This window comes from Biomphalaria glabrata, chromosome 1 (genome assembly GCF_947242115.1).
Source record: "Biomphalaria glabrata chromosome 1, xgBioGlab47.1, whole genome shotgun sequence".
Lineage (NCBI taxonomy): Eukaryota > Metazoa > Mollusca > Gastropoda > Planorbidae > Biomphalaria > Biomphalaria glabrata.
Window position 1 is genome coordinate 86,895,576 of NC_074711.1, and position 25,666 is coordinate 86,921,241.

At 39.6% G+C, this 25,666-nt stretch overlaps 1 protein-coding gene across 4 annotated transcripts in view; it reads left to right on the forward strand.

Moving 5' to 3' along the window:
* LOC106054275 (tyrosine-protein kinase receptor torso-like) overlaps positions 1-25,666 on the forward strand; it is a 204,034-nt gene that overhangs the window by 68,049 nt on the left and 110,319 nt on the right. For all 4 annotated transcript variants that reach the window (XM_056018349.1, XM_056018348.1, XM_056018351.1 and 1 more), the window contains exon 2: positions 18,341-18,581. The gene's annotated coding sequence lies outside the window, so the exon portion shown is untranslated. The remainder of the gene's footprint in view (positions 1-18,340; positions 18,582-25,666) is intronic.

The following is a 25,666-nucleotide window of genomic DNA, read 5'->3' on the forward strand; positions in this document are numbered from 1 at the left end:
GTTACAAGGTTCGCAAAGAACAGATCGTAATTTTTAATTTAGTAAAGTCGATTTTTTTTTCTTATACAAAATCTTAAATTTCACTTATTATCCTTGTTCCCACACAGACTAGGCCCCGCGCAATCAGTTTCGCATAGGGCCCCGCAATTGCTCGGACCGGCCCTGCCCCTATGATGTGTGTTATTAAAATGGATAGAGATGGGCTTAGTTGCAAAATTGCGAATGTCTCTAAGGTGTTCTTGGAGTCGTGTTTTTAATGTCCTGTTTGTCTACCCTATTCTGAAGATGACATTGAGGAGTCTACCCTGTTCTGAAAATGTCATTAAAGAGTCTACCCTGTTCTAAAGATGACATTCAGGAGTCTACCCTGTTCTAAAGATGACATTCAGGAGTCTACCCTGTTCTAAAGATGACATTCAGGAGTCTACCCTGTTCTAAAGATGACATTCAGGAGTCTACCCTGTTCTAAAGATGACATTCAGGAGTCTACCATGTTCTAAAGATGACATTCAGGAGTCTACCCTGTTCTAAAGATGACATTCAGCAGTCTACCCTGTTCTAAAGATGACATTCAGGAGTCTACCATGTTCTAAAGATGACATTCAGGAGTCTACCCTGTTCTAAAGATGACATTCAGCAGTCTACCCTGTTCTAAAGATGACATTCAGGAGTCTACCATGTTCTAAAGATGACATTCATCTGTTAATGGAAGTGTGGCATCTCTTTAGGAAAGTAAATGAGTCTTTGTCTATAGATTGACAACTCACTACCCTCGTATACCGAAGGTCATTGACAGTTCAACTTTCCATGTTATGGTATGGTGGCATAATAAGATGTGAATGTACATTTTGTTTTTCTAGTTACAATGTTTTGTTTTGGTGTAAGGCACAAATTGTAAGACAAATTTCCTTACGGACAATAAAGATTATTATTATTATGTTAGAAATGAACCAGTAGTCATTCTCTGGCGCTGCCAGGGTCGAGTTTCGCTAAAGAGAAACAAAATTCATCGTAGTCCCTTTAACAGTTTCCACTGAGGAACTTTCTGGTGATGTGGCAGGTCTGCAGCAGCACCGCCCTCTTACAGGCAACGAAGATGTTCCTAGGAATGTTAAGGGCCTTGAAGGTGTCTGTGAGGTCAGTTGTTATTATCGGTAATGAGGGATTGATTTCTTCTTAAAGTAATATTGTAGGTTCATAAACGACGACCTTTGACATTATTAGAGTCAATGTTTCATTAAATAGATTTCATGTTTAAATAATTATTATAACAAACTTAAAAAACAACAACAACAACAACAGAGTTAACAAATATGATGCGGTTTCATAGTTGCCTTATTTACTAAACATCAGTTATCAGTGGCTCATCACCCCCGCCCCGCTCCCACCCTCTACAGAAGTACTTGATTAAGAACGAAAAAGACCAACTACTTTATTAAGCTAATGGATTGTGCCAAACTGTTTTGGGACACACACACTGCCCCTGGCGTGTTGACTGAACATTTCCGAGACTTAGTATCTACTTAAAGGGACAGCACATTTGTCAACATTCTGTGTACTCTGACTTGTGTGTGGGGCCTGGTGTCACCCTGCCCCGTGACATCGTCTTTCAACCGTTTCGCCTTCGCCAGCAACATCCAACAACGGGAGTGTCACACCGAGTTCTGGGGGTCTTGTTGACATATCAAGAGAATTGAAATATACCTAACTCTGTAACTAACTCAAGCGTGAGACGCGGTCCAGCAGTAACATTATGGTGTCACTCGAGTTTCCTGCACATTCCAGCTTATATCCCTGGAGTCTTTTAGTCTATTATATTTACAAAGCTTATATCAACTCTGTCTGTCTGGTAAAAAGTTTGTACAAGTTATTTCTCCCAAACCCAATATCGGATCAGGGCTTCGCGGTGGCTGAGGGGTTAAGCTTCCGAACCTGGTGTCCTGGGTTCGAATCTCGGATTGGGATTTTGAATTTCGGGATTTTTAGGGCGCCCCGGAGTCTACCCAGCTCCAATGGGTACCTTACTTTAGTTGGGGAAGTAAAGGCTGTTGGTCGTTTTTCTGGCCACCCTTAAACACTCTGATTATCATCTGCCCTATAGATCACAAGGTACATGATTATAATCACTGGTCACTGGAAACAGCTGTCAACACAAACTTGTCAGTTTATCCCCAATAATTTAATTTCAAACATTAAACCTTTGTTGTATAGTAATAAGACAGCATATGTACTAGATATACCACAGTGCACATCCAGATGGAGCCCAAAGCATCAAACTTGAAAGATATCCCAAGCTTTTTAAAATACTTTAGTAACTGGATGTTGTTTTATATAGGCCTAAAGGTTTTCTTAAACGGAACATTTATCTTATTTTGAAATATTAAAGTTCTTTTCAGAGAGTGTTGACTGGAAATCATTTAATGTATCTGGAGTGATCGTTAAATGAACTTGTGTGTTACCCGTGCTTGTAATCGTGCTAGTATTTGTAATCGTGTTCGCATTATCGTAGTCTGTGAATCGTGACCAGTCTGTACTGTGTTATTGTGTGTATCAGTCGTGTTTTATTGAAATAAAGCCTTGTTTCTAAGGTTATGAATTGACTTAGTATATTACAATTTATTTCAATAAAAAATGGACAAGTTTTTGCGTCCCAATAGACTGGATGCTGATCCTAGTTCAACTAATGCTTCAGTTACATGGAAACATTGGATTTCTTGTTTTGACAGATTCGCAACGAAGGTAGGGGCTAGTGAAAGTGAACAGTTTGACCTGCTATGCAACTTTGTGTCTCCATCCTTATATCAGTATATTTCTACCTGTTCTAAATACTCGGAAGCAAAATCTATTCTTGAGAATTTATTTGTGAAGGCCCCTAATGAAACATTGGCCAGACATTTGCTTGCAACTTGCAAACAAGAAGTCGATCAAAGTCTTGATCAATTTGTACACAAGCTGAGAGTGATGGTCAGAGATTGTCAGTTCCGAGCTGTCAGTGCTGACAAAAATGAAGAGGACGCCATTCGCGATGCCTTTGTTAGCGGCATGCGTTCGAGTGTAATTAGACAGAGGCTACTTGAGAAAAGATCCCTTGACTTGAAAATGGCTTTAGATATTGCCAAGACTCTCGACATGGCCCAAAAAGAATCCAGTTCGTTTAGTACTCCGTCTCAATTGGTAGAGTCATCTCTTTCGTCATCGGCAATCTCAACCGAAGAAATGGTGGACTCAGAAACAATCGCAACAGTGAATACTAAATGTTTCTTTTGCGGAGGTAGTCGGCATCTCAGAGCGAAATGCCCTGCCAAAGACTGCATGTGTCATTCGTGCGGGAAAAATGGACATTTTTCGAAGGTTTGCAGGTCTCGCAACACTCCTATAACCAAAACAAAAGTCAAAACATCTCCTAGCCACGAGATTAAAAGACAATCTTGTAAAGATTGTAGCTGCATTAAGGACTCTACACATCTAACATCACTAATTGCTACTTCGTCTGTACCTGGTTTAACTAAATCAACAGTACACATCTCTGTAAATGGCGTGAATCTAAAAGCCCTAATTAATACAGGTAGCGGGGAAAGCTACATTTCTTCAAACATACCAAGAGAGTACGATTGGTCAGTGACACGTTCAAAGCACACAATTTCTATGGCGTCATCTCAACTGTCAAGCGTCACAAGAGGCCACACGTTTGCATCGCTACAATACAAAGGGGAAGTTTACAATCAATTCAAACTTTCGTTACTAGATGAACTTTGCACTGATGTAGTGCTTGGGTTAGATTTCCTCGCATTACACAAAGAACTGATAATTCCATTCAACGGTGGTCGACCTGCATTTCATGTCTGCTCGCTCAATGCTGTTAAGGTAGAGGCACCAAAATTGTTTGCAAATTTATCCCCTGATTGCAGACCTATTGCTACTAAATCTCGTCGTTACTCCTTCCAAGACACACAATTTATTAAAGCTGAAGTTGAGAAATTGATACGAAACGGTATCATTGAACCTTCCAAATCACCTTGGAGAGCTCAAGTCCTTGTCACGACCAATGAGCGGCACAAAAAGCGAATGGTCGTTGATTATAGCCAAACTATAAATAGATTTACTTACCTGGACGCTTACCCCATGCCTAGAGTGGATGAAATGGTGGAGAAAATTTCCAGGTATGAAATCTTTAGCACATTGGATCTGGAGAGTGCTTATCACCAAATACCTATCCAACAGAGCGAAAAGAAATACACAGCCTTCGAAGCTTGTGGTAAACTCTACCAGTTTTGCAGAATACCCTTTGGGGTCACTAACGGTGTAGCTTGCTTCCAGAAAACCATAGACACTATTATAGAAAAAGAAAAGTTGTCTGACACGTTTGCCTATGTCGACAATGTAACAATATGTGGTACAGATGTAGACTCCCATAACAAAAATCTGTTGCATTTTCAGAAGGTAGCTCTGGAATACGGAATAACTTTCAACGAAAGTAAAAGTGTATTTGCTACTAAGAAGGTAAAGCTGCTTGGATATGAAATATCCAAAGGGCATTTGAAGCCGGACCCTGATAGATTTCAAGCTCTGCGAGATTTGCCACCTCCAAAAGATCTGAAGTCTCAGAAAAGGATTGTAGGACTCTTGGCATATTATGCTCACTGGATACCAAATTTCTCCGACAAAATGTATCCTATAATGAAAAATCAAATTTTTCCTTTACCTACAGAAGTAAAAACAGCGTTGGAAGACTTGAAAGAAGAATTGCAGAAAGCAGCAATTTTCACCATAAAGTATGACCATCCTCTAATTGTGGAAACTGACGCTTCTGACATCGCAGTAGCTGCCACTTTAAATCAGGAGGGAAGACCTATTGCATTCTTCTCTAGAACTCTTTCACCTACTGAAAGGCATGAATCTGCCATAGAGAAAGAAGCCACTGCAATAATTGAAGCCATACGCAAATGGAAGCATTATTTGTGTGGCAATCATTTTACCCTTATTACGGACCAGCGGTCTATTTCATACATATTTAAAGACACTCATGACAAGAAAATTAAAAACGATAAGATACAAAGGTGGAAATTGGAACTGGCAAGCTTCAAGTTTGATATACAGTATAGACCTGGGAACGCCAACACAGCAGCAGACACCTTGTCTAGAGGGCACTGTGCAACCATGACGAAACAAAGTAGCCTGAAGACGTACCATGACTACCTGTGTCATCCAGGTGTCACTAGACTTCTACATTATGTCAGGTCAAAGAACTTACCCTTCTCGGTTGAAGAGGTCAGACAGACCATTCAACAATGCAGAACCTGCAATAGAATTAAACCGCAATTCTATAAGGAATTTGCAGGTACGCTCATCAAGGCCACACAGCCGTTTGAAAGAATAAGTGTTGACTTTAAAGGTCCTTTGCCATCAGCTACTCGCAACAAGTATTTGTTAACAATGATTGACGAATATTCGCGGTTTCCATTCGCTTTTCCCTGTCCTGATATGACATCTAAGACAGTAATAAAGTGCTTCGACCAGTTATTTTTCCTCTTTGGAACACCCAGTTACATCCACTCTGATCGTGGCACATCATTTATGTCCACAGAAACCACAGAATATCTACATTCTAAGGGCATAGCCACTAGCAGGACAACGCCCTATAATGCCAAAGGAAATGGGCAAATTGAAAAGCTGAATAAAACATTGTGGCAGGCTATTTCATTAGCATTGGACTCAGGGAAGTTGGAACTATCACAGTGGGAATCTGTGTTGCCCCAGGCATTTCACTCAATTCGATCATTACTGTGTACTTCTACTAATGAAACTCCACACGAACGGATCTTCAAATTCAACAGAAGATCGCCAACGGGAACATCCTTGCCTACTTGGCTACAGAACCCAGGCAAAGTATTACTAAAATCCACTGTAAGATCTTCAAAATTTGACCCATTGGTACAAGAGGTTGAACTTAGCTGCAACCCACAGTACGCCCATATACGATTTCCAAACGGCCGGGAGGAGACAGTGTCGCTTAGGCACCTGGCGCCAAAGGAAAGTTCCACGAACGACTATTTCGAACCAGAGAACGGTATTCTGCCTCAAGAGGTCGGTGACTCTTTGGATCTCTCACCAGGGAGTCGCTACGTGCCTGAAACTATCAGTAATTCACAGAGTCCCACCCCAATGATGTACAACCAGCCAGAAGTCATCAGTGACTCACAGGGGAGCCACCCAATGCCAGAGGCCAATATTGACTCGAGTCCCGTACAGGACAGTTACGACTTGCAAGGAGAAAAGTCTACGCCAGAGATACCTCCGGATCCTTCCCTTCATACGCATGGTTATAATCTAAGAGCCAGAAAGAAATAAAGGAGGGGTGAATGGAATGATCGTTAAATGAACTTGTGTGTTACCCGTGCTTGTAATCGTGCTAGTATTTGTAATCGTGTTCGCATTATCGTAGTCTGTAAATCGTGACCAGTCTGTACTGTGTTATTGTGTGTATCAGTTGTGTTTTATTGAAATAAAGCCTTGTTTCTAAGGTTATGAATCGACTTAGTATATTACAGTATCTTTGTTTCAAATAAGAACTTGATCAGTTCAATTCAACTAGGTCGGTTCAAAGTTCATAATAATGTTGTAATAATCTAGTTTCTATCGGGAACAGCTCATAAGATCAAGATGTCTTCTTTGTAGACTTCGGAATATTTCATTCATGAGCAAAAAAGTAAAGTAGTTTCCCTTTCAGACCTTGTGGTCTATATGATGTAAAGGTCATCTGTTTCTGCGGCATAGAGTTAACGATGGTGTCACGTGGACAGCACAAAGACTAACCGCCTTTACTATTTTCAACTAATGTCAGGGACCCATTAGAGCTAGGTGGAGAGGCGCCCAAAGTATCTCAAAATTTAAAATCTCAGTCTTCTCCAGGATTCGAACCCTGGACCCCCGGTTCGGAAGACAATCGGTTTACCGCTCAGCCACCGCGCCTCCCATGCATGTGTTAGAGGAACACACTTTGAGAAACACTGCTATAAGTCGATGACATTCAAGAAAAGCTCCTTGTTTAAAGCATCTAGATCAGTGTTTCCCAAACATTTTTCATTAACCAAACACTTCGCACATTATGAGTATTTAGCGGAACACTTTGCTTATTTTTTAATAGAGGTAAATTCACGTGTTAGCCTACTAGTTAATTATTCCAGTAGTTCTTGGAACACTTATTCAAGCCTCAATGAACACTAGGGTTCTGCGGAACACAGTTTGGGAAACACTGATCTAGCTAATGCTGCGCAAGGGGACGCGGTGGCTGAGTGGTTTAAGCTCTCGGCTTCCTAACCTGGGGTCATGGGTTCGAATCTCGATAAAGACTGGGATTTTGAATATAGGGATTTTTAGAGCGCCCCATAAAGTCAAGGTACCTGTGATAGTAAGTGTATGTTTTTTTGAGTTGCTGGTAGTGCAGTGTGTGTGTGCCTGTGAATGAAATGACCAGTGGACCTTGAGTGTACATGGTTGAGTGAACAGCACTGTGTCAGGACTGTGTGTAAAAGGAAGTCAGTTTTAGAGAACAAGTGGCTGGAGTAAAGAACATAAAATAGAGACTCATCGGGGAAAGTGACGGTGGTGGGTCGTTGTGCTGGCCACTCCAATTGGTCTGACGGTCTGAAAGATGAACTTTAAATTCTACTCAAGATTCACTATATTCATACATAATCAAATTCCAGTACGTTATTACTACATTTATTAGTGTTGGTCTTTCCTTTAAAAAAAGTTGTATACTAATATATAAACATTTTTATCAATGTTGACCAATATAGGCCACAGTAGAGATAAATTGTTAGGGACAATGTTTCAGGGGATAGGACTCACTCTACAAATATGTCTTGTAAAAAGAAAAAAAGTTGCGCGTTTGGTGTTCAAGATGCGCTGTTTTTAATTTAGAGTGTTTTTTAACTGCACTTAAAATTCCTGTTCGACACTAAAAAAATGTGAAGTGTTACTGAGAAAATAGTTTGACTCCGAAATAAACTGGAGTCGAGAGAGGAGAGACTGATCTATACGAGACCTCTTGAAAACGTTTCTATCATTACTAATGCTTTGTGGCAGTTAGTCTTTATTTATTATGTTTCTTTTCCTCTTATCTTATCTTATAAAAAAAACAAACGTCACTTCAAAAAAGGTAATTACGTCCTACGCATGTTCTAGGTCTATCTAGTCATGTCTGTTAATCAATGACTTAAATTCTGCAAAGTCATTGGTTTTCCTGGCTGACCCAGGCAACCCATTCCATGCTCTAGTAGCACTAAGGAAGAATGAGCATTTGTACAAATTTGTCCTAGCATATAGAATAAAGAATGCACCAAGGGAAGTAACTATCTTTTTACTTATCGATAATCTGCCTTGAACCGTTACTTTACAAGATGCAGTATTGTCTTATTTCCTGTTTTACTGTCACCATACACTTTTGTATATATATATTGTTTTTTGTTTGTTTGACATGTTTCGGATGTTCCTTCAGAGTTGTAGACAATTACTTTCTATTCCAAACCTCCCGCAGGACGACGGGGGATGGGAGCGGGCAGGGTTTGAACCCGGGACTATCGATTAGTCCGAACGACAGTCCAGCGCGCAAACCGCACGACCAGGCAGCCATCCATATATGTTTTTAAAGATTTAGCTAATCTGTTTCATAGGCTGACTATCAATAATGATTATGTCCAGTTAGTCTAATAATTAAACAATTTTATTTTATTCATCTGAGGAACTGTGTAAACATATCCTCTGCCGCTAGCTTATACAATTTATCTATATTCTTAAGTTCGCCGGTATTAACAGTATAGAGGGACTTCTTTTGGTTCGACAGTTACGCTGGGTAGGGCACGTATCCCGTATGGGAGACGAACGTATGCCAAAGGCAGTCTTTTTTTGGTGTGCTAAAAGGTGGTCGACGTAACATAGGCGCCCCACGGAAACGCTTCAAAGACCAGCTTAGGCGTCAACTTTCCCTGGCTGACATAGAAGAGAAGACATAGAAAGCCGCGGGATACACATATGAGACCAAAAGAAAATCTGCTGCCGAGGACAAACGCAGACGGCATAGATATGATCTAAATCGACCACCTGCGGCCAATGATTATGCTTGCCCTGGATGTGGCAAAATATGTAGGTCTCAGCTGGGACTGCGCAGCCACTGGAAATACTGCATTCCTCACTAATCTTCGGACTCGAAGACAAGCCTTATTGTTTTGTCATGTTAAGTACTCTATTTTTACAAAGCTGATATGAAGCCACTCGGCCTGTCTGGTAACATAATTGTACACGCTATTTCTCCGAACTGAAAAAAAAAAGGAAGGGGGGTGTAAAGGAGTATAAGCTGATTTAGTCCCTTTAGAGATCGTCACTCTAAACTGTAATAAACAACATATAACTATACAATCTCCGATTTGCTTTGTTTTTTTGTAAAAAAAATTTCCGAAAAAAAATAAAAATAAAAAGGAAAGAAAGAATGCGTAGCAAAAGGAAAAACTAGCCCTGGCATTTATATACGAATATCAAAGGGTTGGCTACTTGGTTGTCCGCTATAAGCTTCTGACAATCAATATTGTCATAAGTTCCAACCCTCTATGGCCTCCTTCAGTTGTGAAGCGACTATGGATCATGTCATGGAAATGAGATGAATGCCTGGGCATTAGCCGTGGCCAGAAGGATGTCGCCCACACATCAGTTTCCCCCTCTCCATGCAGCTGATGTATCCTTAGGAACGGCAGTGCCGATACAGTTTGGGGTCAGCGGCGTCGCAGGTTCTGCCAGGGTGTAGCACTGGGTGCTGCAAACTGCCTTAGGGTCGCCAGCTTCTGATTTTTCCTAAGGGTTGACTCCCGAAGCCTCCCCCATGATTGGGTTTAGCTGCAAGGCAACAGAGGTTTGAATTTAGAGTTTTCCTTCTCTTAGGTGGGGTAGCCAGCCATGGCTAACGAGCCCCTCCTGCCCGAAGCTTACCGGTTAATGCGCCTATGACTCGCCTTTGTCCCTTCTCCTGTTAGTGATAACAGTTCCGCAAGGTTTTTATTGCTGGAAATGGTAATGGGTGTAAGCTCTCAACTATCTATAAAATGCTTCCTAATGGCATGCGTCTCAAATAGCCTCTGACAACCAGTCCAACTCCTGGCCTTCACGTGTGGCTCAGATATTGAGTCATGTGGAACTGTTCCAACGCTGCCCGCTGACATCCCCTGCCGTCTTGCAGGAACTTCCAAAATGTCTACGGCATAAACTTACACAATGTCACAATATAACACATAGTTCAATAGAAAACTGCTAGAGAAGGTTGTAGCCCAGAGCGCACAGCGCTGCCCACGAACTAAAAACACAATGTTGCAAAGTCATGTGAAAATTCTGATACCCCTTGCCTCACTAGACCCACCAGTCTCTCAAATATTTTATACGACAAACGTACGCATCACCTCGACCACATGTGGCATTCATCAAATAAAAGAAAAAGTTATTTTTTAAAAACAAAGCTTATATAACGGAAAGAACGGCACATTACTGCCACGTCTCACAGTACTACCAGATATACCTCCCTTTTTCTATTAAAAATAAACAAAATTAATTATGTACCACTAATTAATTCATTAATTGGTTTATTGTTTGGATCGAATAATGAATTATCTTCGACAAAGAATAATTGTGCAAAATTTCAACTAGATCCGAGATTGGGAAGTGTGAGAAATAACGTGGACAAGGTTTGTACCAGACAGACAGACAGACAGACAGGGTGAGCTCGTATAAGCTTTGTTAAAAAAAGAAAGAAACATCACACGCTAAATATAAGACCATAAGACCGTCTTCGAAACACATCTGTGACATTTTTTCAGATCAATGGAAGTCTTTTGTGTTGGAAGTTTTATTGATTTCATTTTTCCCCCTCTCTTTTCGACACTACTTACAGCGCTATACATTTAGGCATTGAATTTTAACGGAATGAAAATCTTTGATAATATAGTTTTTGTCCATATTTACTTTTTCATAATATAGCACTGATGGTTTTTAGTCTTTGATGCTGAGATTTTTCAATGAAACTATTCTGGTTTTAAATTAGGTTTGCGCAATTCTTCTTGACCTAGATTTCAGGAGAAAGGAATTTTTTAAAACATTGTCCTAAATAGCTTTCGTCGTAAAGAAACAGAAAAATGTGTTCTACAAATCTAGGCTGTCTCCGTTAATAAAACTCTCTAACCACTATATCCTACAGGTGATAGAGCGCTGGCGGGGGCGTGGTGTTTGAATGGTTTTTGCGCTTGGCTTCCGAACCGGGTGTCCTGGGTTCGAATCTCGGTGAAGACTTGGATTTTGGGATTTATAAGACGCCCCGCCTGGATACCTAACTTAAGTTGTGTTGCACACATGATACCCTGCTCGTTAACCTTTGGCCCAAGAAACAGATGACCTTAGCATCATTGGCCCTACAAATCGCAAGGTCAGAAAGGGGAACTTTACTGTAGAGCGCTGACACGTCTATAAACTATTAAGTGTTTCGTTTATTTAATTGCATGGATATATTGCTGGATCTGATTTATAATATTCATTACCTACAAGACCTGTTTTAATACAAATCCTCAGCTTATGAAAAAGGATACATGTAATAGGGCACATGGGCTATAAGTTTAAAACTCTCTGAAGCTAATGACTTATATTTTTTTTATTTTGTTAGAGCGTTTATTTGGTTCTTAATAACTAATGAATAAAAGAAAATGTAGGACATTTTTTTAACTCGCCCTAATTTTTCTCTTTCCCCTTCCTTCTGCTTCCCCTCTCCTTCCTCCCCCCCCCCCCCATCGTAAAAACAAGAATTTCTTAAGTTCTTATTATACATCTTAGATGAACTTCTAGGCATGAAACCTACTTTCCTAACAATCCGACCAAAATTTAAAAAAAAATTGTTTGCTTGAAAGATGGATCTACAATGCCACGAAGTGCTACATTCGTTCCGCAAGAATCTGCACAACTGAAATAAAAAAATATAAAGTTCTCCTTTCAGACCCTGTGGTCTATAGGGCAGATGATGTAAAGGTTATCAGTTGCTGTGGCCTACGGTTAACGAGGATGTCATCTGGCCAGCACAACGACCAACTGCCTTTACCTTTCCCCAAATTATGTCAGGTACCCATTAGAGCCGGGTGGACTCAGAGGCGCCCTTAAGATCCCAAAATTAAAGTTCCCAGATTTTACCAGGATTCGAACCCGGGTTCTGAAAGCCAAGCGCTTTACCACTCAGCCACCGCGCCTCCGACAACTGAAATGATTCTTCGTAAAACATTGTTCGAGTACTGACTCCTATTGCGCAACTTTTGTTTCCTGGTCGATTGTCTTTCGACAAGTTTTCCAGCTCAATCCAACCACCGAAAGCACAAATGTGCTTCATGATTTATGCTCAGCTAGAACATTGAACATGTTTCTCCAGTAGCTATTTCCATCAAGGGTGAGCTTGATTTTAAGATCTGAAATCAATTGGCAGCAAAAAGAGAATACATTACTTTGATGGTTCGAATAAGCCAGACATTTTGAAAATTCGCCATATCGTAACTTCCACACACACAAACGCAAATTGCACAGAAAAATGTCACTTCTCTTAACTCTCATCTTGAGGATATTGGTTGCAGAATCACGAACAGGTCAATCTTTCTTCCAAGTAAACACACTATTGTTACTATGTGAATGTCGTTCGTATGTTCATCTATATTGTGCATCTATATTGTTATTGTGTAGTAGTTACGCTGAGGTTGTCAATTGTAGTCAAACCGAATTTCCATTTGATTGGATCAATAAAAGTTATCTTATCTTATCTTATCTTATTTGAAGATGGTCATAAGCCATCAACTATGCAATAAAAGATGATATGCTGTCTCTCGAGTGTATCGTTTGAACCTGCATCTTCCTTCATCATCATCACTCCTTTGTGTCCCTCATGGAACATAGGGCCTCGACAAAAACACGCCACTCTCCACGGTCTCTTGCTAGCTTTTGATGGTGTCCCAGCTCTTCCCGGTCTTCTCTGCTTCTTCAAGTACACTGCGTCGCCATGTTCTTTTTGGTCTTCTTCTGCGTCTTGTTCCCTGGGGGTTCCACTCTAAGGCCTGCCTAGCTCTGTTGCTGGTATCTTTTCTAAGGGTGTGACCAATCCATCTCCACTTCCTCTCTAAGATCTGCACTTCTATGTTTTTCTGCCCACTCATCTCCCACAGTTTGATGTTTTTTACTTTGTCATACCAGTGTATTTTTAGGATATTTCTCAGGCATCTGTTGATGAAGGGTCTGTATTTTTTTTGTTGTGGCTTCAGTTGTTCTCCATGTTTCAGAACCATACAGTAGGACAGCCTTGACATTAGAGTTAAAGATTCTTAGTTTAGTCTTGTTTGAGATGTAAGGAGATTTCCAGGTTGGTTTTAGCTGTGTAAATGTCTGACGCGCTAGATTTATACTACACTCCCAAGGTATATACAATTTTCTACTTGGTCTATTGTCTGATCTTCCTTGACCGTGTCTATTTCGTCCTCCTGTAAATTTCGTCCTCCTGTAAATTTCGTCCTCTTGTAAATTTCGTCCTCCTGTAAATTTCGTCCTCCTGTAAATTTCGTCCTCCTGTAAATTTCGTCCTCCTGTAAATTAGCCAATTCGTTGACCACTTCTCAAGACATCCTACTACTTCCGCTACGTATTAGCGATTGAGGAAATTGTGAATCTTCTTAGTTCTGAGTATCCAACCTTGGTGTTGCCAAATTTTGTGTCGGCGGCCGAACTACGAAATTGACAACGTTTTTGTGTTGGAAGAAACTTCTCAGTCGCTGTTGGTTGTAGTTTTGATGCCCACGACTTGAATCAACTTTTTGATGTCTTCACAAATAGAAAGCAACAAGGGACTATTAACATAGGTACGGCAGTCAAAACATACGTGAATAAAACGTGAGTCATATTTGTGCCCTACAGCTAGCTTAGCTAGAAGGTCTTCGGGGCTCGCAAAGACCTTCCTTCAGGGAACAGTACCAGGAAAAAGAAGAAGAGGCAGACAGAGAAAGCGATGGGAAGACAATATAAAGGAATGCCATTGAGGGAGATTCTGTCCAAGGCATAAGACAGTGAGGAATGGAGAAGGATTGTCGACAAATCTTGTGTGGTGCCCCAACGGTCCAACTGACTAAGCGATAGGTGAATGATAAAGAGCAGACATAGAGCCATAGAGCTCTGAACTATTTGACATTTGATCCAAGTTTGTAATTTACTTTTTCTGTAAATATATATTTTTTTTAAATTCTGCGCGAGGCTTCCACCAATCGAAGGCCCTGGCGGCCTATCTTTAAGGCCGGACCTGCCCAGAACACCTCATACTGCAAGTGCCGCCTCTGTTTAAACTCTTTTCACTTCTGTTTCACAAAACTGATGGCTACTACGTTTCTAAATATAACCCGCCCACGGGAAACGCCTCTGTCAACACCTTAGCTTGAATCAATGAAGCATGGATTATGATCAGAAGCACTAATCCTTTCACCCCCTCCTTTACATCTCGGTTCGCGATGTGAACTGTCACTGGGTCAAAGGTCACCAATGTTCTGTTTGATTTGAATCCGAGCGTGGGAGAGCGACCGAGTATCGGGGGGAAATCTTTTGTTTTCTGGGCGGATTCGATTAGAAGAATCGCCGGTGCAGCAGATCTTAATGAGTTAATGCAACAGACGATTGCGGGGGTTTTGTTTAGACACATGTCGATTTACCTACACTTGAGACACTGTCTTGTCACACAAGGTGAGTAGAGATACTCTCAACTTATCCTTTATTATCTTGTATTATTGTCTTTGCTTTTAAATCGTCATTGCCATTTATTCTGTATTCTGTATTATAAATTGTCTCTAGAATGCAGCACCGTATCCAAGAAAAATAAATGTGCGCAGTAGTTTGTTCTGATTAGAATTAATCAGTTTGTCGTTATTAAAAAATATGACAGAATAATCTAGAACATCGCTAGAACGAACATGTATAACTAAATCCATCCCAGTGGCGCTACAGCCCATGGAGGGCCCTGTCCTGCTTTAGGATATCTCTCCATTCTGATCTATCCTTTGCTTTACGGACTTTAGCTGTTGTAGATCTACCTGTACGCCGACAAGCCACCGTAATTGTAGTCTGCCTTTGGGGACCTTACCTTTTGGTTTTTTTTTTTGCCGGTGTCTGTTCCCTGGCATTCTTTAAAGGCTGAGCACGTTCCATGTTTATCTAAAACACTGTGTTTTTCTCTCATACTCCTGTACTACTTATGGGTGCCTCTAAATGGAAGAAAACTTACTAGTTTTAAGATCAGTATTATAATCACAGCCTAAAATTGTACGATTAATAATAATGGGGATGGAGTATATTCGAATGGATTGCGGTCTACTTTACGACTTCCCTTAATAAATATCATTTATAAATTTTTTGGGAAAGGGGGGGGGGACCTTATCCGTTAGATCAGCGGTTCTCCAACTGCAAGATAAAGAGACTCATTTAATGACAAGGGGGGTTTTACTAACGAGAGAGATAAAAAGATGAATTCGTTGTATTTCAACGGTCCACTAAGACTTGTTAACATGTTTGGAAAAGTGAGATTGCGATTGGTGCACTACAATTGGTATATCAAATGCCCACTATGTCGTGCTGGAATGTGAAAGATAAACTCGCTTTCCACTCTTTAAATAAATTTACACTTTATGTCAACCATATCGTTTTAGACATTCATGTGACCTCCGAAAAAGTATTTGTGTAGTTGAGGTCGGGGCGTCGTGGCGCCGTTTGAGAATGGCTAACCTAGCTAACTACAACATACATTGTTGCACAATGTCACACCAAAATTACCGCATTAACATTCTCTTCTCTTAATGCTTTGTCTTATGTTTACCGGAAAATTGTTGGCATTCGCAATTAAATGTGTCAGGTCGGTGGGTCAGAGGTCAGAGGCGTGGAGGAAGTGAACTCTGTAAAACACAGGGACGGAGACCTGTTAATTATTCCCCTGCCTGCAACGTAGCTGTTTTTTTTTTAAGTTTATCCTGACCCTAAGAACGGCTAGGTAGCCTCTACAAATAACAACAACAACATTCATGTGACAGACAATCGCTTCTCTTGTTTTGACATCCTAGAGCTAGACCAGCGTTATTCAGATGAGCAGAAGTCTATGGCATAAATAAGAATGAATGCAGGTAGAAAGGAGGATGCATGTCTTGTGTAAGTGTTACTATCATAAAGTGGGACGTTCTTCTAAACACGAGTTATAATAGCACACGCCATTGGTTGCTTTGTTACGTTTGTTTAGAGTTTAGACAATCAAGTTGCTATTAGATACCCAGTGCTCTCTGGTCTACCTGCTACAATAGCATGTTTAGTACATTCTGGTTGTTGGTGAGGGTCGTTGACTTATAGCACCAAACTGCTGGTAGACAATTAGACCCCCGTAGTCGCATTATATTTTATATAAAACTTGTAATGACTTAGTTAAATTCTTTGTGAAAAAAACAAAGTATAATTTTTTATTACTATGTAGACAAATCTAATTTGACATGAAATGAAATAAACTTATATTTGAAACAAATCTAACAATGAAAAACACGTCTATACACTCTGGCGTTCTGGAGTCGTCTCTCGTACTTAACACAGATTACGAAAAAGCCACTTATCTTGCGTCATTCTACAAGAATAACATTAAAGTAATCCTCTCTCTCTACAACTTACAATAAATACTCCCTTTCTTTATCATCACCTTGGAAACACACACACTCCATAACACTGGTCTTTATGCTAGTATAGCATACCCGGCACTCAATGCGATTTTATCTCTTTAGTAAACACGTGAGGAATAGGGGGTATCCAGAAAAGGTTACCATGGTACCTTTAGAAGCAGAGCAAACAAAACTTAGTTCGAGCCAAACCTCAAATCCGTCGTCTACTTTGGGATTTCTGCTCGAACGACCCATCAGTTAGGTGTCTACTCTGTCGTACGTTCTAAGGACATAATCGAATACACACTACTAGTCGACCGGCGGCGTAGCATACGCCGTTATTTTGCAGGGCCAACCTTAGGCCACTGCAACCTATGCGACCGCAGTGGGCCTCGCCCTTTCCTAGGACCCGCGCTAATTATTAAATTAAACCATTTTATAACTTATAACAGATTTCCCGCGGCCTCCTGTCGATTTACCAGGAGCTCCTGGAAATCTCCTGAAATTGCAAAATATACGAAAAAGTCCTAGAAATATCTGGAAATTATTAAATCTTTTGAAAACTCATACAAATCTCCTGAAATATAAAGACAAAAAATGGTCATTTTGGGGTGACATTTAATATGGAAAATGCCAATCCTACGCGCGATAAAAAAATACGACATAATGCAATACCCGTAATTGTGGAATCTAGTGAAAGAAGCTTCTCGCGCCTCAAACTAATGAAGAATTATTTGAGGTCAACAATTCTCGTAGAAAGATTGAATTTTTTGGTAATTCTTGCTATTGAGCGTGATCTATGTAGGAAATATAATTTTTATGATTTTTAATTTTAGTTTTTATGACTTCGCTACACGCAAGACTCGTAAAGTAATTCTGTACGTAGTAAAGAATGAATAAAATGCAAAGACGAATTTATTTTCTAACACAAACTCTTAATTTTCACTTATTATCGTATTCCTACTCAAACCTGGCCCAGCGAAATCCGTTTCGCATAGGACCCCACAATGGTTATGTTTATTTAGCTATTTAGTTACGGGTGAATACCACTTGTTCTCCCCCCCCCCCTCTTTTTTTTCGTAGGGTAACTTTAGTCCGTCCGACTGGCAGAAATAAAAGAGTGATCTTCCCTTTATGTGGTGTCCAAACTCTTGAGCCATGAAGAGAATTATATATATAGATATGTTGAATTTCATAAGATTAAACTTTTATGATTTTGCTCTTGACATTACCAGAAACATTTCCCTTTCACTCCCCTAATATGCATTAACATTTTATTGATTGGTTTGCAGCTATTAGTTGATTGTTGGAGTATCGATCAGTACATAATATTAAATCTCACTTATTTTCAATCTTCTGTGCGTGCGTAGAAACGAAAGCAAACATTTCACGAGATTTCGGGCTAATATAACAAACATCTTCTACACAATTTACGTTAAAGATTCAAAGTTATGTCATTTAAGCTGTAAAAGATATATTATCAGCATAGTATATAAATTTACTGTTTAAGTGTTTATACAAGAGGAATGAATTTTCCTTTTTTTAAAAGCATACTAAAAACATTTATGTCGCCACGTGTTTTCAAGCCTTTTTTTTTTTTTTTTTCTAAATCTCAGACACCTTAAGAAAAAGACAAGAGAATAATATATAGGCCTGTGCATGCAGTTTCAACTAATTTCCTACTGCGATACATCATCCTTACCATTAGGAGCTGTCAAGCTAGGACTTCTCTGCAGTAGCAATGTCACACGTCTGTCACTTGAGAAAACTTGTGCATAAGAAGAAAACGCTTTCTCGTCTGCTGTGCATTGTGTGTCTCTTGGTTTCGTGGAAATATTTGGATTAATTAAACCAAAGGTAAAATTGTTTTTCTCCTAATAGTTGTACGTAACAGGTCTATGTTTCAGCACTATGTTAAAAGGTCTATGTTTGAGGTCTATGTTTGAGGTCTATGTTTGAGGTCTCTGTTTGAGGTATCTGTTTGAGGTCTCTGTATGAGTGCTCTGTTAGAGGTCTATGTTTGAGGTCTATGTTTTAGGTCTATGTTTTAGGTCTATGTTTGAGGTCTATGTTTGAGGGCTTTTTATTATTTTTTTGGTAAAAATTCAGATATCTGGGTAATATACATTCCAAACATTTTTTTAAATTTAAAAATTTACGATCAGCTTCTAAGGGACTCCTGTAAAAAAAAAAACAAAAAAAACCCCACAAACTAAGGTGTTTCTTCAAACCACTGGCGGATCCAGGGGGGGGGGCGGTAGGGGCGATCGCCCCCCCCCACTCGGCCGCCCCCCCCCCGTTCGGGGGGGGGGGCGGACGAATTTTAGTATAGAATTCACACAATTTGTATAATTTGTATACGAATTTATTACTTATGTTAATAATATATACTAATTATTTATGTTTCAACCTATTTTTAGATTGTTTCGCCCCCCCTTCTAGTATTTTGGCCGATTTGGTAGGGTCGGGAGGGGGCGATGGCATAAATCCGCCCCCCCCCCACCATAAACTTTCGAGTGGGGGGGGGCGGTCCTATTTACTTTTAGAAATCACAGCTTGCTAACAGAATCAATTAAATATCTATATAATTAAAACTCTTTATTGGTATTTAACAAGTCTTTATATTATGTCGTTCATCTTTGGCCGATTGGAAGGGGAGGAGCGAATACCTCTTCTGCCCTTCCCATATAAACCCTTAGAGTGGGAGGGCGGGCCTACTTTTATGGAGAAATCATAATATGTGAACAAAATTAGTCGTATATCTATATAATATAAACAGGTGGAAGGGCGATACATGCAATCACCTTCCCCCCCATCGGACAAACCAATACTTTTTCTTTTTGTATTATAGTAAGAAATTACAAAATAAAAAAATCTGTCACTAATATAATTTATATATGCTATAAAGTAAATTCTTATATCAAGTCGCCCAACCTCTATTCTTTAATGCAAAATGCAATCATTAGCAGAAATTATAAAAAGGAGGGAGGATTAATCATTTTCATTTTACCGCCCTTCCCCTTTCCAGACAGAGTTTGTGTAATTTCACATGAATTTATCATAACTATTTTAAGAAAGACTTTGCTTTGGAAAAGTTATAATTCAAACGAAATTTTTCAATATAACAGTCACGGTTGAGATGAGTTCAAAAGCCAGATAATCTTTTCCTAGTCGACTTTTTCCAACCTTTACTCTATCTCATATTTTTCTAGTTAAATAAATTTAGGACTATAACTCACAATTTATGCTTACATTTTATTGAATATTATTAATCGAATTTTTTTTTCGGCGGCGATCCTCAATCTAAATATGTTGGGTATCTTATCTTTTCAAAGAACAAATCGGTTGTATTTGCAATGTGTTAAGGGACTATAAATTCATATTAGAATATTTTTCTACATTATTTAAAAGGTCCTTTATAATAGAATGAATAATGAGATGTAGGTCAGGAGAATGCGTTACTGCAGTGAAGAATGTCAAAAAACGCTTTTAGCGTTGAGGCTTCGCCCCGAACCTCACTGATGAATAATAAGCTGTAGATGTCAGGAGAATGCGTTTCTGCAGTGAAGAATGCAAGAAAACGCTTTTGGAGTCGGGGCTTCGCCCCGAACCCCACTAATAAATATGAGCTGTAGATGTCAGGAGAATGCGTTTCAGTCGTGAAAAATTAAAGAAAACGCTTTTGCTGATAAACAATGAGCTGTAGATGTCAGGAGAATGCGTTTCTGCAATGAAAAATGCAAGAAAACGGTTTTGGCGTCGGGGCTTCGCCCCGAACCCCACTAATAAGTAATAAGCTGTAGATGTCATGAGAATGCGTTTCTGCAGTGAAAAATACAAGAAAACGTCGGGGCTTAGCCCCGAACCCCACTAATAAGTAATAAGCTGTAGATATCAGGAGAATGCGTTTCAGTCGTGAAAAATTGAAGAAAACGCTTGTGGCGTCGGGGCGAAGTTATCAGTGAGCTGTAGATGTCAGGAGAATGCGTTTCTGCAGTGAAAAATGCAAGAAAGCCCGAACCCCACAGAGGAAACTTACAGCGCTTTCCCAGACCCCCAAGTGTGCAAGAGAAAGGCCTCAACATGACTGTTTTTTTCCCTGTTTTTTTTTTCGCCGAAGATTGAGAAACAGTCTTATTTTATTCTCATATATATATATATATATATATATATATATATATATATATATATATATATATGCTGTACGCACGTTTATGCATAGGGTTAGGGTTTACTGGGCGTTAGGGTTAGGGTTTGGAAAAAAATCGCCCCCCCCCCCACTCCAAAGTTCTGGATCCGCCAGTGCTTCAAACATAAAATAAAGAATTCATTTGAAACGAAGTGATTTAACAACGAATTATAAAAGAATTTTTTTTTCTTAAACAAAGCTTCTAAGTGTAGTTCTATTGCTTAGTTTGGATCAGTCATGTAATTAAAATGTGTAATAGATCTAGAATAACATTAATAAATCTGTGCGATTAGATTTGTTTTTTACCGATTGTTTTGTTTAGCGCTATGATCCTATCACTTATCTGGATCAGTTGTAAAGGGATTGGTGTGGGGGAGAAAGAACGGGGGATATGGGTGGTCGCTTTTAAATTTATAAATAAAAAAAAGATGAAATACCTGAATTCGAACTCGTGGGCTAAAGCATTCTCAGGCGTCACAAGCCACTCTGCTAGTCTCGTCCTATTTCATGTTTGTGTTCACTAACACCACGGCCTATAAAGGGGACTAACTCAGCTTATACCACCACTTCAGTCAAGTACAATGTCTTTCCCTTGTTCGAGATACCAAAGCAAAATAATTAATTACCGATAGCTGATTAACTAATTGGTATTTCTGAAAGTTGATTCTCGTGTTTTCAGGTAAAAGAAATAATGCAATTTAAGCTTGATCCGAGATTGGGTGTGTGTGTGGGGGGGTGGGGTGTGGGGGTGGGGGTGGGGGGGGGGGTAATAAGTGTGCAAACTTTTTTACCAGACAGACAAAGTGGGTTGATATAAGCTTTGTAAGAAATGTTTTAGAAATCGTTTAGAAAAATTGATTTTAGTAAATAGATTCTAAAGAACCAAAGTAAATCTATTGATTTAAAATAATTGATTTAAAAAAAAATTAATTTGAAATACTTTGACGTTGACCCAGTTACAAGCAACTCTCACCCAAAACAAGTGTTCATCTTTCGCGCCTACTCGGACACCTGCCTACCCGGACACCTGCCTACCCGGATACCTGCCTTACCGGACACCTGCCTACCCGGACACCTGCCTACCCGGACACCTGCCTACCCGGACACCTGCCTACCCAGATACCTGCCTACCCGGATAACTGCATACCCGGACACCTGCCTACCCGGACACCTGCCTACCCGGATACCTATCAGTCTGCATTCTTTCAAATTCTTCATAAATCGTTTACAGCATCGCCCTTTCTGAACTTCAAAATACGAAAAGTCAGCATGACACGATGCAACCCATGTGTTTTGGGGGATGACCTTGTCTCCGCAAGCAATAATTAATTTTCAAAGCATGGTTAAATCTAATTTGTAAACCTACAGTTAGACAAGTCTAGAGTGTGACCAACTTTTCCAGAAATAGCTTATCCTGTTCAAATCAGTTAAAATGTGGTGTTGTGGCTTTCTATAAGCATAAACTTAAGTATAAATTTTTAAGTATATATAAGTTGAAGTATAATTATAAGTGTAAACTTAATTATAAACGTGGTATAAATATAATAAATTAAAGATTAAGAGTAAGTATAAAATAAGTGGTAAGTATGGATACAACGTTAGTATTAGTATGATCTTAAATATAAACATAATTATATAAGTATAAACATAGTATATAGGTATAAACATAAGTATATAAGTATAAACATGAAAATGTAAGTATAAACATAATAAACATAAACATGAACATAATAAGGCTTGTTTTCGAGTCCGAAGATTAGTAAGGAATGCAGTACTTTCCGTGACCGCGCAGCCCCAGCTTTGACCCACACACCTTGCCATATCCCGGGCAAGCACAACCATTGTCCGCAGGTGGTCGATTTAGATTTTCTTTTCTCCGTCTGCGTCTGTCCCCTCGGCAGAGGATTTTCTTTTGGTCTCAAAGCTGTCTCCCGCGGCCCTTGGCATACGTTCGCCTCCCGTACGGATTACATGCCCTGGCCAGCGTAACTGTCGGACCATAAGAAGTCCTCTCTATACTGTCCATACTGCGTTCACAAGGACATCGCTGTTTGTAGTGCGGTCTTGCTACCGTATGTCCGTCTTTGGTGAAAGCTCTCAAGTAGTCTAAGTTGCTTTCTGTATAGTACCCACGTCTCGGATCCATATAGAAGGGTAGAGAGAACCACCGCCTGGTAGACATTGATTTTTGTAGGCAGGCGGAGCGATCTATTCCGCCAAACTCTCCCCTGAAGGAGTCCAAAATCGCTACTAACTCTGGCCAGACGGTTGTCAACTTCCCTTGAAAATGGGGGCGTCATTTGATAGTATGCTACCCAGATATGTGAAGTGGTCTACCACGTTAAGTATAAACAAAAGTATTAGTATAAACAAGTATAAACGTAAGTATAAAACACTTTCGGTAGGGATAAAACTAAACCAAAACAAAACAAGAAAAATAAATTTTAAAAAACCTTTAAAAAAAAAGCTTATATTAAGTGTACTTGCATCAATTAGTTTGGATTAGCCATGTAATTAAATTTGTAATAGATCTAGACCAACAATAATATATCTGTGCGGTTACAAACATTTTTACGAATGGTTTTTGTTTAGCGCAATTTCATGCTTTTACATTTCTCAATACGCTTCCATGCTATCACTATCACTTGTCTGGGCCAGTTGGGAAAGAAAAGGTGTATGGTTGGATGTTACTGTGATCGAACGCGAGGCCTAAAGCCTCCTCTAGCTAATGTACCAGAGAAATCCTAATGAAAATAGAAGGTTCTATAGTTATCTGTTAGTTTCTCTATTCAAAGTATTAGGTGACTAATACAGCTTATACCACTACATCAGTCAAGTACAATTTCTTTCCCTTGTTCTAGATAACAAACAAAATAATTAATTACCAATAATTAATTAGCTAGGTTTTTTTTTGTTTTTATTGATTCTTGTTTCGCCAAGTAAATAATTGTGCTTGATCCGAGAATGGGTCTGGGAGAAATAACGTGTACACATTTTTTTACCAGACAGACAGACAGACAGAATGAGTTGATATAAGCTTTGTAAAAAAAAAATATCATAGCGTTTTAGAGTTAAATGAAGGCTTAGAGATTGCAAAACATTGAAACAGAAAATATTTGAAAACACCCATCGCTAATGACAACTAATGCAAGAAGAACAAAGTAAAAAGTCACATTCCTTATTCCATACCTAGGACAAATTGCTACGAGTTCCCCATCTTCCCAATTACCGTTAGAGCACGAGTTGTACGAATGTAGCAGCACAACTAAAACATATCACTATTGACCAGAATGTCATTCAATGGCAGGCCCGTTCATTACAAAGATTATTTTCCATTTGTTTGGATCAATAAAATTTATTTACTTTCGCAGCATATTATTATTATTATAGCTTTTATATAGCGCTACTTTCGCAGCCTATTATTATTATTATGTTAGAAATGAACGAGTAGTCATTCTCTGGCGCTGCCAGGGTCGAGTTTCGCTAAAGAGAAACAAAATTCATCGTAGTCCCTTTAACAGTTTCCACTGAGGAATTTTCTGGTGATGTGGCAGTTCTGCAGCAGTACCGCCCTCTGACAGGCAACGAAGATGTTCCTAGGAATGTTAAGGGCCTTGAAGGTGTCTGTGAGGTCAGTTGTTATTATCCCCTCGGTTGATATAACAATGGGGTATATTGTTATTTTGGACAATTTCATAGACGCTTAATCTCCAAGCCTAGGTTCCCATATTTTCTTTGTTTTTCTATCTCAGTTTTTCTTAAATTATGAGACAGTGGTACGGCGATATCGATAATGGTAGCGGTTTTTTCTTTTTTATCGATGAACAGCAGATCCGGGCAATTGAAATCTACCGTTTTGTCGGTCAGAATAGGCCTATCCCAGTACAGCAGATGTTCAGTAGACTCGAGAACCTCTTGCGGAGAGTATTTATAATAAGGGGAAGTGTCCTTACCGATCAATTTGTACGTCAAAGCCAGGTGTTGGTGTATTAACTTTGCAACTTGGTTATGGCGACCTAGGTAGGCTGATTCTGATAGGGCTGGACATCCTGCCATAATGTGTTCAATCGACTCGCCCACATTTCCACATTTTCGGCATTTGTCGACAACATTGAGTTTCAGGATATGCTTCTCGTAATTTTTTGTCCTGATTACTCTGTCCTGTATTGCTGTAACAAAGCCTTCTGTTTCAGGGTAGAGATGACCTGCTTTGAGCCATGTTAAGGAAGCAGCCTTGTCGATGTTGTCCCCATGTAATGAAGCCGGAAATTTTCCGTGGAGTGTTTTTTCTTCCCATTGGCGAATCTCATGCCCTACGTCGTCCAAACCGATATTGACATCAGCATTGTGTAGGTTCAGAGGGGTTGCATCGGAGTCGTATTTCCGTAGGAAGGAAACTAATTTGTTGCTGGAGGCGAGCAGTTTTGATCGTATTTTTAAAACTTGCATCTTACACAATTTGAAGATGTTCTGCAATCCACGACCCCCATCCTTCCTGGGCAGGTATAACCTTATGGTGGAGGACTTGGGGTGTAGACATCGAAACTTGGTTAGTAATTTTCTAGTGAGTCTGTCAATGTCATGTAGGTCGGTGTCAGTCCATTTGATCACACCGAACGTGTAAAGGAGCACAGGGACGGCCCAGCTGTTAATTGCAGTGATGAGATTACTGCCAGACAGTTTGGTGTTGAGGATTTTATTAACTCTTTGCCTATATTTGCCAAGAAAGTCCTTTTTAATTTCTTATGGTTTA